General features: G+C 27.7%; 1 long non-coding RNA gene across 1 annotated transcript; it reads right to left on the bottom strand.

Annotated features, from left to right (window-relative positions):
• Positions 1-2,890: 2,890 nt before the first annotated feature.
• On the bottom strand, positions 2,891-11,371 carry LOC112085213. Its single transcript, XR_002898772.1, has 3 exons — positions 10,481-11,371; positions 3,118-3,182; positions 2,891-2,992 (listed from the first exon to the last, which is right to left on the bottom strand). It is a non-coding gene; the product is annotated as an uncharacterized LOC112085213 (long non-coding RNA).
• Between the last annotated feature and the right edge of the window lie 1,546 nt (positions 11,372-12,917).

The following is a 12,917-nucleotide window of genomic DNA, read 5'->3' as shown; positions in this document are numbered from 1 at the left end:
GAGTAAAATAAAATGAGGTAGAATTTTACTCCAATAGTATCCCTCATTTGTTCCCTCAAAAAAAATATTCTAAGTATATTCTTTTCTTATTTATTATTAATTACAAACAACTCCTATTATTTCTAAATTTATAAATTATACCCAATTATTTTAATAAATTATAAAGATATGTTAATTTTATTTGTTATCTTTTATCTTTATGTATGATATTAATTATGTATTTTGAATTATTTTGTTTGTTAAGTTATTTTATGTTTGTTTTATATATTAAATTTAAATTTTCACATTTTTATTTATGAAGTTAATTAATATTTATTAATAATTATGTTTTAAAAACCATAATATTTTATTTGAATAGTCAATAAAAAGTTTAAAACTTTGTTTAGATATAAATCAGATACATATAAAATTAAAGGATCATTTTGCAAATAAACAAAGCTAAAAGTAAAATGAGGGGATGAATAATGTTTCTTCAAATTTGATGTTATACTGTTCATAAACTCATTTTGTCCCTCAAAATGAAGTACCGTTAGAGAAGAGATTCCCTCATTTTTTGATGTTTTCCCTCAAAATAAAGGACCATTGGAGATGGTCTTAATAGAAAACAAAAAAAAAAATCAAACAAACCACCAACTATAAAAATTATCAATGTTTGAATATCACTTTTACCACATTATTTCAAAATATTTAAAATTTGAAACTTACTATGTGTTTTCTTTGGAAACCAAATTCATGGTTTTATTTTTTGGGTTTCCATCTTTGTCAGTGATAAAAAAAATTAATCTAGATCATGCCAAAACCCCTTTTTTGGTTTAGTTTTCAAATTTCTAAAGCTTAATTTCATTACATTTGTAGGAAAACTGATGTTCAACTTGAACAGGTAATAATCCACGATAAAAAAATAATAAGAATATATTGAACCAAACAAAAAAAAAAACTTAAGGGTTTTTAGTCAATCTCCAAACCATTTCATTATATCAATTCAAATTGATCCAAAATGAAGTTTAACCAAAAAAAGAAGTAAAAAAACCAACATTTCACTACTAAAAATATTTAAAAAGAAAGAGAAAATCATTTCTTTTTATGATAAAAGAGAAATAATATCTCTTAAATTAAAAACAAAATAGAAAAATTCTTAGTTTGATCATTTCCACTACATGATTCTCTTTCCTGCAGATAAAAGTCTCAGAAAATTTCTTCTGTTGCTGAGTTTAGCTCCAATTCTGGCTCTTCACATTTGTTCCTCCAACTCCCTTGAATTTTTTTTTAATTAGAAGTTGTTCTCTTATATTTCATCACAATTAAAAGACAGAATTATCTATTATCATACTTTCCTCTCCCTGCCATAACAAATATTAAAAAGTAAAGCAAATTATACAGTCAAATAATAAAAATTGTCAAATAAAGATCATGTTTAGTATTAATTAAAGCTATAGCAATTTGGTATCCATGGTTGTCCATATTTTTTTTATATAGAGTTTGCTGAAAAATAAATTATACAAATAGGAATAAATTTTGATTATAAATCATGCATTCAAGAAAGATTGATAGAGAACGTAGTGATAATTGATATCGATTTCCACTAATTACTCTGTGTTTCTTATAAATAGCATGCAAAAAAACCTATTGTGAATATAAATAGAATGTCTTCATGAAAGTTCATTAGAATAGTGGAAACATATCTCGACATGTTAGACCAATAATAATCATGCCAAAATCTCAGGGTTTATTACTTAACAGCAACACCATGAACTATTCTAATAAATGGTCTGCAGTTGGTTCTATAATTTTTATTATTTAAGAAAACATTCTTGCTAACATGGTACAAATCATTACCATAAAATATATAATATCCTAATTAACGATGATGTTAATAAAAAAGAAGATCATTGTATCAAGTATAGTAAAGAAAATAGTATTAAAAAACTGGTTAATTAAATTGTGTATGAAAATTGTTAAAAGAATTTAAAAAAAAAAGAGTCAGTGAGAAAAGAGTTCAAGTGCTTGAGAAAGCATCACTCTTTGCATTTTCTTCAAATTCAGCAAATGTCATGCAGTCTGGATATTGAAATTACCGAAAAAAGCTCAGACATAGATGCAGGTCCACTCCAAAATCCACCCAGGTACATGATCTAAAGAGTTTATATCCCAAAAAAAAAAACAAACAAATAAAGATGACTTAAACATAGCTGCTTTTCAGGTTTCATAATTTTCCTATCACATATAGCCTGCAAAATAGAAGAGAAAAAACAATTCAGGAGATACTGCATCTTCAAATTTGTTAAATTTAAAGTTTAAATAATCAAATATAATGTTTGTAAGAGCAAAAATCACGGCTTTTATGAGCTGAGGAAAGACGCAATACTTGAGCATATAAAGTAAAACGACGCTTACTTGATATAATGGGTTATGAAGATTCTTTATTGTTGGTTAAACGTTTGCATCTCTTCTCCAAGATCTTTCCTGAAAATTAACAAAGATATAAACCCTTTATATTAACAGAATTCTTGAAAATAAAAGATTCACTGGAAGAAAAAGAAAAAAAAGTAAGTAGATTAATGTCACTTTCATCTTTGTACATTCAAAATTATTATTAATATCTGAAACCAAGAACATTTACCAGTGTTATTCGGACAAATTCTGGTTGGTTCTAATGTATCAATGAAGATCAGTGTCCATGAACTCAGTCGCAATAAAAAGATCAACGAACTATCTTTGCAGTGGTGTGGTGGGAAAACTCACGTCTCGTATAAGAAACTCACGTCTCGTATAAATATACTCTGTTGAAATAAAAAATTAAGAAAAAAATCATAATCATGATTTGTTTGTTCATTAAGTATCAAATTGTTCATCTAGATTAACATTATAATTCGACAAATCAAATGAAGATACTAACATTATAGTTTAACATTTGGCATCTATGTGATGATTAAAAGCATTTACTATTTTCTTCATTACCACCAGCTCCTTCATCTCCGAATCTAGCACATTGCTTCACGAATCCCACCAGAAAAAAAAAGAGAGAGAAAGAAAGATGCAAAAATCAAACTCTAATTTTTTGAAATAAGATGAATACATTAAACAAAAAAGAGAAAGATAGAAAAATCAAAACCTTACACTTCTTGCCTCTAGACTCCCTGAGTTTCGATTTAAATATGTCTCAAAAATCCAGCTTATGAGTTCTGTTTCAAAAGAAAATAAGATAGTAAGAAATGAACAAAATCATGAAGATAAATGGTCATGAGAAATAAAAATTAGTTTTTTCAAAAACCACAACTAAGGCTCAGTGAAAATGAGAGAAAAAATAGAACGTACACTTCTTATATAAGCTTAGATTTAACAGAGCTTCTTTAAGAAGCTTTATTAATAATAAATAAATATAAATGAGATAATATATATACAAAATCTTAAAAAAATATTATGGTTTACCAAATCTTAGTACAATAATATTATGAAACCGTAATTGAAAAAAAAAACCATTTAATGCTAACAAATATTTGAATCCAATGTTGGTAAATTATGGAAATATTATTTTATGCATTTCATTCGGAAAATAGTAAATTCTATACGGATTTTATGGAATATTCTCTAAAATGATTATGGAAATAATAAAAATAGTAAATTCAAATCAAATAAAATCCATGATTTTATTCATTTAATTAGGAAAATATTTGAATTCCAGTTTACTATTTTTAAATGTTAATTACAACCAGAACTTAACAAACAATACATTTATTGATTTATTTCTTTTTAAAATTATTTGAATAAAACATCGATTTGTTGTTTAGATATCTTGTTAAGATTTAGTTTAAAATAATAATTATTAATGATAACGAATTTTTTTTGTAATGATATTTTGGTTTGTCAAATTATTTGTATATTAGAAAAAAGAAATTAGGTAAGTTAATTACTCATTAATACTGGATATATGAGATCTTGTTTAAAATATATAGGATAGTAAGATATTTACTCATTAATACAGAAATTAATACAGAACTAGATTTTAACCCCGTGCATCCGCACGAGAATGTTTTATTTTTTATTTCTAATATAAGTTGCATTTATCATTTTTGTTTATATATAATTTATTTTGTTATTTATTTTTTTTAAATCAAAAAATTGTTATCATATTTTAATTTTAAACAGTAAAATTTGTATATTAGTAGAATAAGAGTATACGTTAGTTAAGTATACAATGATCTAATGTTAATTATAAACTTTGTTATTATGTGAATTTAGATTTACACATAAACAATCTATATATCTATGAATTTGCTAATCCATCCGTTTAGTTGTCTTAAATCATTTTTAATATCTTACATGTTTTGACAAACTAACCCGTATAAGACTATAATTATAATTGTATTACCCAATAAATATTTACTAATATGGAATATTTGGACCAATTGATTATAAAAATATATAAAAAGATATTTATTTACTATTTGTGTTATTAAAAAATGTATATATATATATAACTCTAATCAGCTCGATCATATTATTGTATAATATAAATATTTATTAATCTCAAATATTTAATATTTTAGATCGATTGTTTATGATAAAATACGATAAAATATTTATTTACTATGCATTTTAATAAAAATATTATTTAAATTTAAAATTTAAAATTAAATCTTTTCTGTATTTAAGAAATTTTAAAGTATTAAAATTATTATCTAAATTTTCGTAATAAAATTTAATTATAAGTTTTTTGAATTTTTTGAATTTAAATTAAATTGAATGCAAATTTTTGTAACTAAATTTAATTAAATTGAAATTTAAATTAAAGATGACCTAGATTTTAGGAAATCTAAAAATATCTAAATTAATAACTAATTTTCGGAAATTAAATATAAAAATAAAATAAAATATTATAAAAAAAAACTTTAGGAGTGTTTGGATGCAAGCACTAAATGTGCTTCTGTTTTAATAGAATAGATAGATTTTAACCCTGTGCGTCCGCACGGGAATATTTTATTTTTTATTTTTAATATAAGTTGCATTTATCATTTTTGTTTAGATATAATTTATTTTTGTTATTTATTTTTTTAAATCAAAAAATTGTTATCATATTTTAATTTTAAACAATAAAATATGCATAAAGAAAGGTATACAAACTTTTTAGTGTACTGTCAACCTTTAAAGTATTTGCTCTAACAATGTAATATTATATTATTATTTTACAAGAACACATTAAAAAAGACATTTGTGTCATGTGTGATTTACAAATGTGTCATGCTAAGGTGTCAAATTCAGAGAACTTCTCAATGATTTTTTGAAAAAAAGCTTATGTTACTAGAATAATTGCAACAAATACCACTGACATTAATTTGGTTAGAGAATCAAACATATCTTATTAAACTAATCATTAAAAGTAATTGTTCAAAAAAATATCTCTCTTTCCATAATTAAACAAACAAAAAAGTAGTAAATAATTTCAAAATATATTTATTAGCCAATCAAATAGAAAAAAGACTTGAGATTTAATTATCTCATATTAATTATTTTCTTATATTCAAACCTTATTCAATAATATAATATAAAATATTTTTAAAATCATTATATTTCTTTTATTCTCTTTGTTTACTTTTTCTGAATCAATTATCACATCAAACATATAATAAATTTATATCTTATGCACATGCGATAATTTGAATTTTGAAAAATAAAACAAAATATTCACTAATTTTTTTATTTTAATAAGATATATCAATTTTTCAATTAAACTATTAACTATACAATTAAATTCATATTAAAAAAATATGAAAATTAATAATAAAATCTTATAATCATATTATATATTTGTAATTGCAATAATAATACAAAATCATATTAGTACTCATCATAATACTATTAGCATACATATAAAATCAATTAAACTATTTATTTTTAAATAAAATAAATCATGTTAAATAAAATATTTTATAGATACTTCACGCGGCGTATGACACGAAAGTTATTTGTTTATGATTGAAACATATTTAACTAAAACTATGCATTCAATATTTTTATAGATTATTTTCAAATTTTTATACTTTTAGAAAAATCATTGTAGTATAACCATTTTAAAAAATATTCAAGACAGAAACAACAATTCTAGTTTTTGCAAAAAATATCAGTTACAATTTTTTCAAATATAATACAGGTGGAATTTGGTTGTTACCTAGTATAGTTAACAAATATATTTTGCATTTATTTCTGTTTGTTATTGAGTATTTTTTTTAAAAAATCAAAATTTTGAAAATCTATATATTACAATTTGGAATTCCTACAATTATCTTCTATATAAAAAGAAATGACTTCTATAACATTTTACTCATCATTTTTTTAAAAAAAAAAAAATTTAAACGTAGCATTTGTTTACCTATTATAACTTTTGTTTCCCATCATTTTTTTTTTCAAATGAACCTCTGATTCAAAACTTTGAAGAATATTTTAAAATAAAGGTAATATCATAAGACTTTGCAAAAAAATATCAAGTTGTTGTTGGTCTAATAATTAAGAGTGTTTTAATCGACTCAAAATTTAATTATTTGTTTCATTTATTTTTATCATTCTTACTATTTATGCTAAAGGGGAGGGATGTTATTGTGAATTGGATTTAAAAAGAAATTGGTTAAATTTAAAAGTTATGAGATTAGTCAAATCTTCCAGAGTTTTTTTGGATTTGTAAAATTTGCAAAGAGTTTTGTGGATTTAAAAAATTTATAAAATATTTTTACTATAGCATATTTTGAGAATCTAAGGCATATATATAGTATTTTGAAACTTCTGATTTATGATTTAAATTGTAAAGAATCTTTATCCCAATAACAATAGAGTATAATAAAATTATAGAATCACTAAAATACAAACCTTTTGAATAACAATAAATTTTGATTAGATTATAAAAATTATCAAAAAACAATAATTTTTTTTAAAAATATTATAATATGTTTATGAATAACAATAGAATATACTTATAATGTACAAATCCACAAACCAATAACCATCAAATTTTAAGCTTTAAAAATCTTTATAAATCAGCCTTTTTTCATACGTAGTTTTCTTTTCATTACTGTTAAAGTTAACTTAATTATTGTAATATTAAAATGCACTATATAACATTATATATTACAATTTTATATTTATACTGTTACCAACATGGTTTTATTTTTATACAACAATATAGTTTATACTAATATAATATATTTGTTTTAGAATTTTAAGTTTTTATTGTCTATACTTTATCTCAAACATGGATATTATAAAAAAAGTTATAAATATCTCACTCCGCGCAAGATGCGAATTACTACCTAGTTCTTATTTTATTTAGTCCACCTATTAATGTAAGTCTTAGAATTTCGACCTATAATAGGACTACAATTCAAAAATCTACCTATTATAGTATTTACAACAATGTATTTATAATTTATCTCAATTCCAAAATAGTAAGTAAAATGTTTTGTTTTGAAAATATATACGTTGAGTTTTTTTTTTCTCCAAATTAAAAGCTATGTAAATATATTAATATAAGCATGTATAATTTATTTGAATGTTAAAAATACTTATTTTGTTAAGTTGTTATACATATACGCAATATTAATATGTTAGAAAATAATTGTTAGCAACAAATAAGGAAATAGAGTTTATTATGAATTAATAATTTCTGCAAATGTTAACTTTAATTGTGGTGCTGCCAAGTGTACTTTTGTGCTTCCACTTTAATATATTTTAGATTTTTTTAGATTAACTTATTTATATTGTATCAGTTTTTATGTTATTGAATTCAAATTCATAAAACGACTTGTGTAACCAAGTACAACTAGCTAAGCTCTACTTATAATGAAATTTTGTAAGAATTTTTTTTTTGAATTGAACGTAAAGTTTATTCAAAATAAAAAAAAGATGTTTTTACCAGTGGCGGAGCCAGAAATAATTTTGACCGGGGGCAAAATTTTTTAAACTAAAACATTATCTAAGTTCAAAAACATTATACCATTATACCATTTTACCATTTTAAAACATTGATAAATAAAAAGTGTATGAATGCATTTATATTTTTTGACTTAAATTTGTTACACTTTGACTAGCAAGTTACCACATTCATCACATAAGTTATTGCATATATGATGAATAATTTCAAAGCATTTTCAATAATTTTTTTTACAATTTTATAATCATGTAATTTACAGAAAACATAATTTTATTAATTGTTTGAAAGAGTTAGAGCTAAAATATTGTAAGATTTGTATGAAAGTAGGTCTCAAAAAATGTTGCTTCAATCTGACCTAGCTGGCGAACGATCCCAGTTCGCGGCAGAGAACAGATATTGATGTTAGTAACGATATTGATCGTGAACTTTCCGCAAATTTTTTTTTTTAATCATATATTTTTTATTTGAAAACTAGGGTTATTGTGTTAGTATAAGTTAACTTTTAGACATGTTTATATTATGTGTGATGTATGTACATATTTATCAACTAAATATCTAAAATTCATAAATTAATATAAGTGATCTTAAGAGAAAAAAGTAAATAAATTTATTTGGCTATCAATTTTGGATGGATAAAACTCAATTACATATAGAAACAATTGGTCAAATAAAGTAACTGAACAAATGAAAAAATTGATGGGGGAAAATATTTATTTGATATAGGGGTCAATAATTAATATCCTTAAAAAAGTATACTAATTATATATTTTTTACTTGGGGGCAGCTGACCCCACCCTATATAACGTGGCTCTGCCACTGGCCTTTACATTAGTGTGTTTCCTAAGGAAACCTAAAATATAAATTTTTAAGAAAAAAATTACAGAAAATCATGATGGAGAACTACGGTCTAGTAGCAAACAAAGCTCTAAGACCTCCTTCGAACTTTTGATCACCCGAAGGTCTAATTGTTGAGAAGCGATTTCGCACTTGTTTATCGATTATCCTGATGAGAAGAGCTGAAGACCTTGGTCTTTTTCCATGACGCCTTGAATTCCTTTCTCTCCATATACTGTGGATCACACTTTGAAATACGTACCGAGTGAGGAAACGTGAAAGTGGCTCTACCCTTGAGTCAAAGATAACAGTGATGATGTTTTGCCAAACCGTTGAATAGTGCGTATTTAGCAAACCCCTTGAAAGGCCAGCCTACACTTCCGCTGAGTAGGGACAGGAGAAAAACAAGTGGTCTCTCGTCTCCATCGGATTCTGACACAAGCTAGAGGCAAGCAGGGTTGATTCCTGGATTCCAAACAATCATACGGTCACTGTTGATACCAAGTATCACACAAAGGGTTTAGGAGATTTTTTATTGATTTTATAGCTGAAATTAATGTGAACCGCCTACGTATCCTTCAAAGAGGAATCAAGCCATTTGTAGTTCATATTACAGCGAGAATAGGAAGAAGATGTGTTCTAGGTTTTCTATGGAGTTGTGGATTATGCCTTGAATGAATGAGATGCTCTCTAAATAGATGTTGAAATCGGTCGATTCTGATTTGAGATTTCTTTATTTTCTTATTTCTTGGAATTGATAAAAACAATTTTTTTTTCGGAGATTTGTCTTTCAGAATATTTCATTTTTCTAGATAAGATTAGGAAATATTCTGCAAATTCCAGATGATAATGCCGACATTGTAAGTCGGTCTTAATAGGCCCAAAGGCTGTTACTAGGTCAAATGTTCTTCGGGTATGAATCATCGTAAACCAAGATCAATTGGGCCGATCTTGGTTCATACCGGGCTAAACCCAAGGTGCAGAGTACACCTCCATCAGTAAGCCTCCCTCTCCGTCCGACGAAAGAGTATATGTAGGAGTTCAGCGGATTTCATGAGTATTTTAATCTGGTGTGAACTGTGATTGATGGATTCTTATGAGGCTGTTAGCTCGGCTTATATGAGTTTCAACTCTGTCTTTTGCAAATTACGATAATTCAGCTTACATTTGTGAGTGTTGAGAACTCGGCTTATGGTGCGAATCTGAAGGATTCAACTTAATTTGTGCGAGTCAAATGAACTCAGCCTGAAATCCAATTGAGCTTTTTCGTGCTGGAAGAGGTGAGTTTGTGAATAGTAACACACCCTTGTAAGCACACAATACAGACACATTGTTTCCTAAGTCACACCGAAATGTGTAAGATGAGCTCGGCTTTTTGGTGACTTAGAAATATTTAAATAGAAGACTGACTTCTAAAATCTGGATTATTTCACCACATCACTTATGGAGATGCGTGCGAGACGGATCTCGACTTTTTAAGTTTGCATCCATGGATAATGTTATTTAACAATTGGCCAGGAAATCGATGTTACACCAGATGACTTCGGTCGAGACTCCGAATTTGTGAGTTCCGCTTAAAGGAACGGATCCTGAATTTTGAAGAGCTGGGTTGACGAGCTTCTCTTTTTTTTTTTTTCTTTTTTTGCCAACCGTAGTTCGGCTTGGAGGGACGGACCTTTATAAAATACAAAATTTGTTTGAATAATAGATAAAGATTTCGATAGATACCTGAATTTTGGAAGAGCTCCTTTGATGAGCTATGGTATTTAATAACTTCGGGCATTTTAGGGAACTAGCTGGAATGAGTGTGGTGACGTTCTCCTCTTTATTATAATCCCGAGCATTGGCTAGTGTATCAATGTTGCATTGTTGAGGAGAAAGTGCTTATCCGAGATGTTGAGGTAAAGTTCTTGATAACATGTCGTTATAGTGGCGTTTGCGTTGCCAGAGCATTCAAGCCGGAGCCACAATTTCTGCAAATCCTGCAATATTTTGAATAAAATTGTGAAGATATTTATTTTTTCTTTGAGATTTTGAACTAGTAAGGATGATGATACTTAGCTTTTGGTTGCTGGTGCGTAGTTGTGAGCTCGCTCCTTTAAACAGAGACGACATCACTTGTGAAGCTCGTGATTTTTCCAAGTCCGGAATTGCTCTGTCGAAGAGATTGGCGTTGAGGTCGAGCCAGATTTATGCAGTCGCCGAGCTCAGCCGGATTGTTTCCGTAAAAAATTGTTGCTTGGCTTGGGGATGGCAAGATTCTTTGACCGCCCGATCTAGCGTTTAGTCGTTGGAGTCAGTGTCTCTAAGGTCTTGACATAACTCAGCTCTTGAGAGAATTCTTTTTTCAAGCATATTCAGCCATTGCTTCAAATCTCGAAACGAGCTTGGCGGGATTATCCTGGAGATCTCAGGTGAAGCAAAACGAGCTTGGAACAGTGGCCTAAAGTCTTTTCGGTGAAGCCGTTACTCTGAAGATAAATCCTCATGGAATGTCTTTTAGATTATGGCTGAGATTTGGGAGAATTTATCAGGAAAAATTATTGGCTCTGAATTCGTAAAAGTCCTGTCCAGTCATCCGATTTGATTTGATCGGAGCTGCATCGTTTTCAATTCACCATCGAGAAAGGATCGTCAGGACATCGCCTCCGGTGGAGCTTTTGAGGAAGATGAGCTCAAGTCTTTCACATCTATTGGGCCGAAATCTGGACCTGATATCAAACAATTATGAATGGGCCAAAAATCTAATTAAGCCCAACAACAGAAAAGAAAATCTGATTTCTTTCCAACAACTTAGAGCCTGACTGGTTTAAACGCAGCGGTTGTAGTTGCGAGTACGAGAGTTTGCGGAAGCGGACAATTGTGGTTTTGAGCGTTATTAAGCGGTTTGTACGACTAGTTAAACTTTTTAAAGCGGTTCTGTTTGCGGAATATTTTTGACTAGCGAACCAGCAGATGTTTTAGCGGTTAAACATAAAATTATCAAAATAAACATCATATATAATTATAAAACAACATAAAAACTATGCTAAATATCAAAATCACTAGTTCAAAATAGTTAATAATAAAAAATTATAAATAATACTAAATAATTATTCAAAATAAATTTTATAACGATATGTTTTATTTCAATTATTGAGAACATCACCCAAAATTCTGTCTTGTAATATAATAAACTGGAAAATGTTTGCTCCAATACGTGCATCTTCTGAATTTGTCTTATGCATAATGTAAATTTTTTTCAGTTGATCTAATCAATTTTTTGCATGATCCCAACTCAAATCAACTCCAATTTTCTCATTAATATTCTTTAGAATCTAAGTTCTTTTTCTTCGGTTTGTTTTTCCACAATGATCTGTTGAAGTAACGCACATATCATCTCTTTTGACCATGTAATTTTCTGAAAACAAACTAATTTTCTATTTCAAGGTTTTTCTAGTTTTTTTACCCAACCACTACCGTCCGCAACCGCAAACGCTTCCGAGAAGCAGCTTTTGGATTTCAGCGGTACAAAATAATACAAAACGGTTTGCAGCGATTTCTATGATTGTTATAAAACGCCACTAATCGCTGCGTTTGCGGGTGATAGCGTGTGAACCAATCAATACGTTAGTTTGTTGCAGCAGCGGTGGTAAGTAGTGGCGGTGATGCCGGATGTGACATCGCAAGAATTAGGTTTATGGCCTAATTTTTTTTTCTATCAAAACCTTAAAGCTTTAATCTTAAAACTTGTCACTGAAGAAACCATAATCCTTGCTTATCGATGGAGGAAACCATAGCTTGCAAAGCCCAAGAGTGAAAGGAAGTTTCTATATACTTATTTGTCTAGTGATTTGCTTATGTGTCACGCTCACAGCAAGTTTCACCATTTTTCGCTTACATGTCAGCTTCAGAATCAGTTTCGGCTGCAAAAAGACCGTTTAGCCTTATTTTTCAATTGCGTGTAATTTTTTTATTGGTTCTTATCTGATGACGTGTAAAAAAACTTAAAACAAACCGGTCTAAATTATTATTGTTAAATACTTGATTTGCTTACGTGTCACGCTCACAGCGAGTTTCACCGTTTTTCGCTTACGTGTCAGCTCCAGAATCAGTTTCGGCCGCAAAAAGACTTATTTTTCAATTACATGTCATTTTTTTATTGGTTCTTATCTGATGACGTGTA

This window comes from Eutrema salsugineum, unplaced genomic scaffold (assembly GCF_000478725.1).
Source record: "Eutrema salsugineum unplaced genomic scaffold, Eutsalg1_0 scaffold_3, whole genome shotgun sequence".
NCBI classification, from domain to species: Eukaryota; Viridiplantae; Streptophyta; class Magnoliopsida; order Brassicales; family Brassicaceae; genus Eutrema; species Eutrema salsugineum.
The sequence above is the reverse complement of the archived record's forward strand: the minus strand, read 5'-3'. Positions and strand labels throughout refer to the sequence as shown.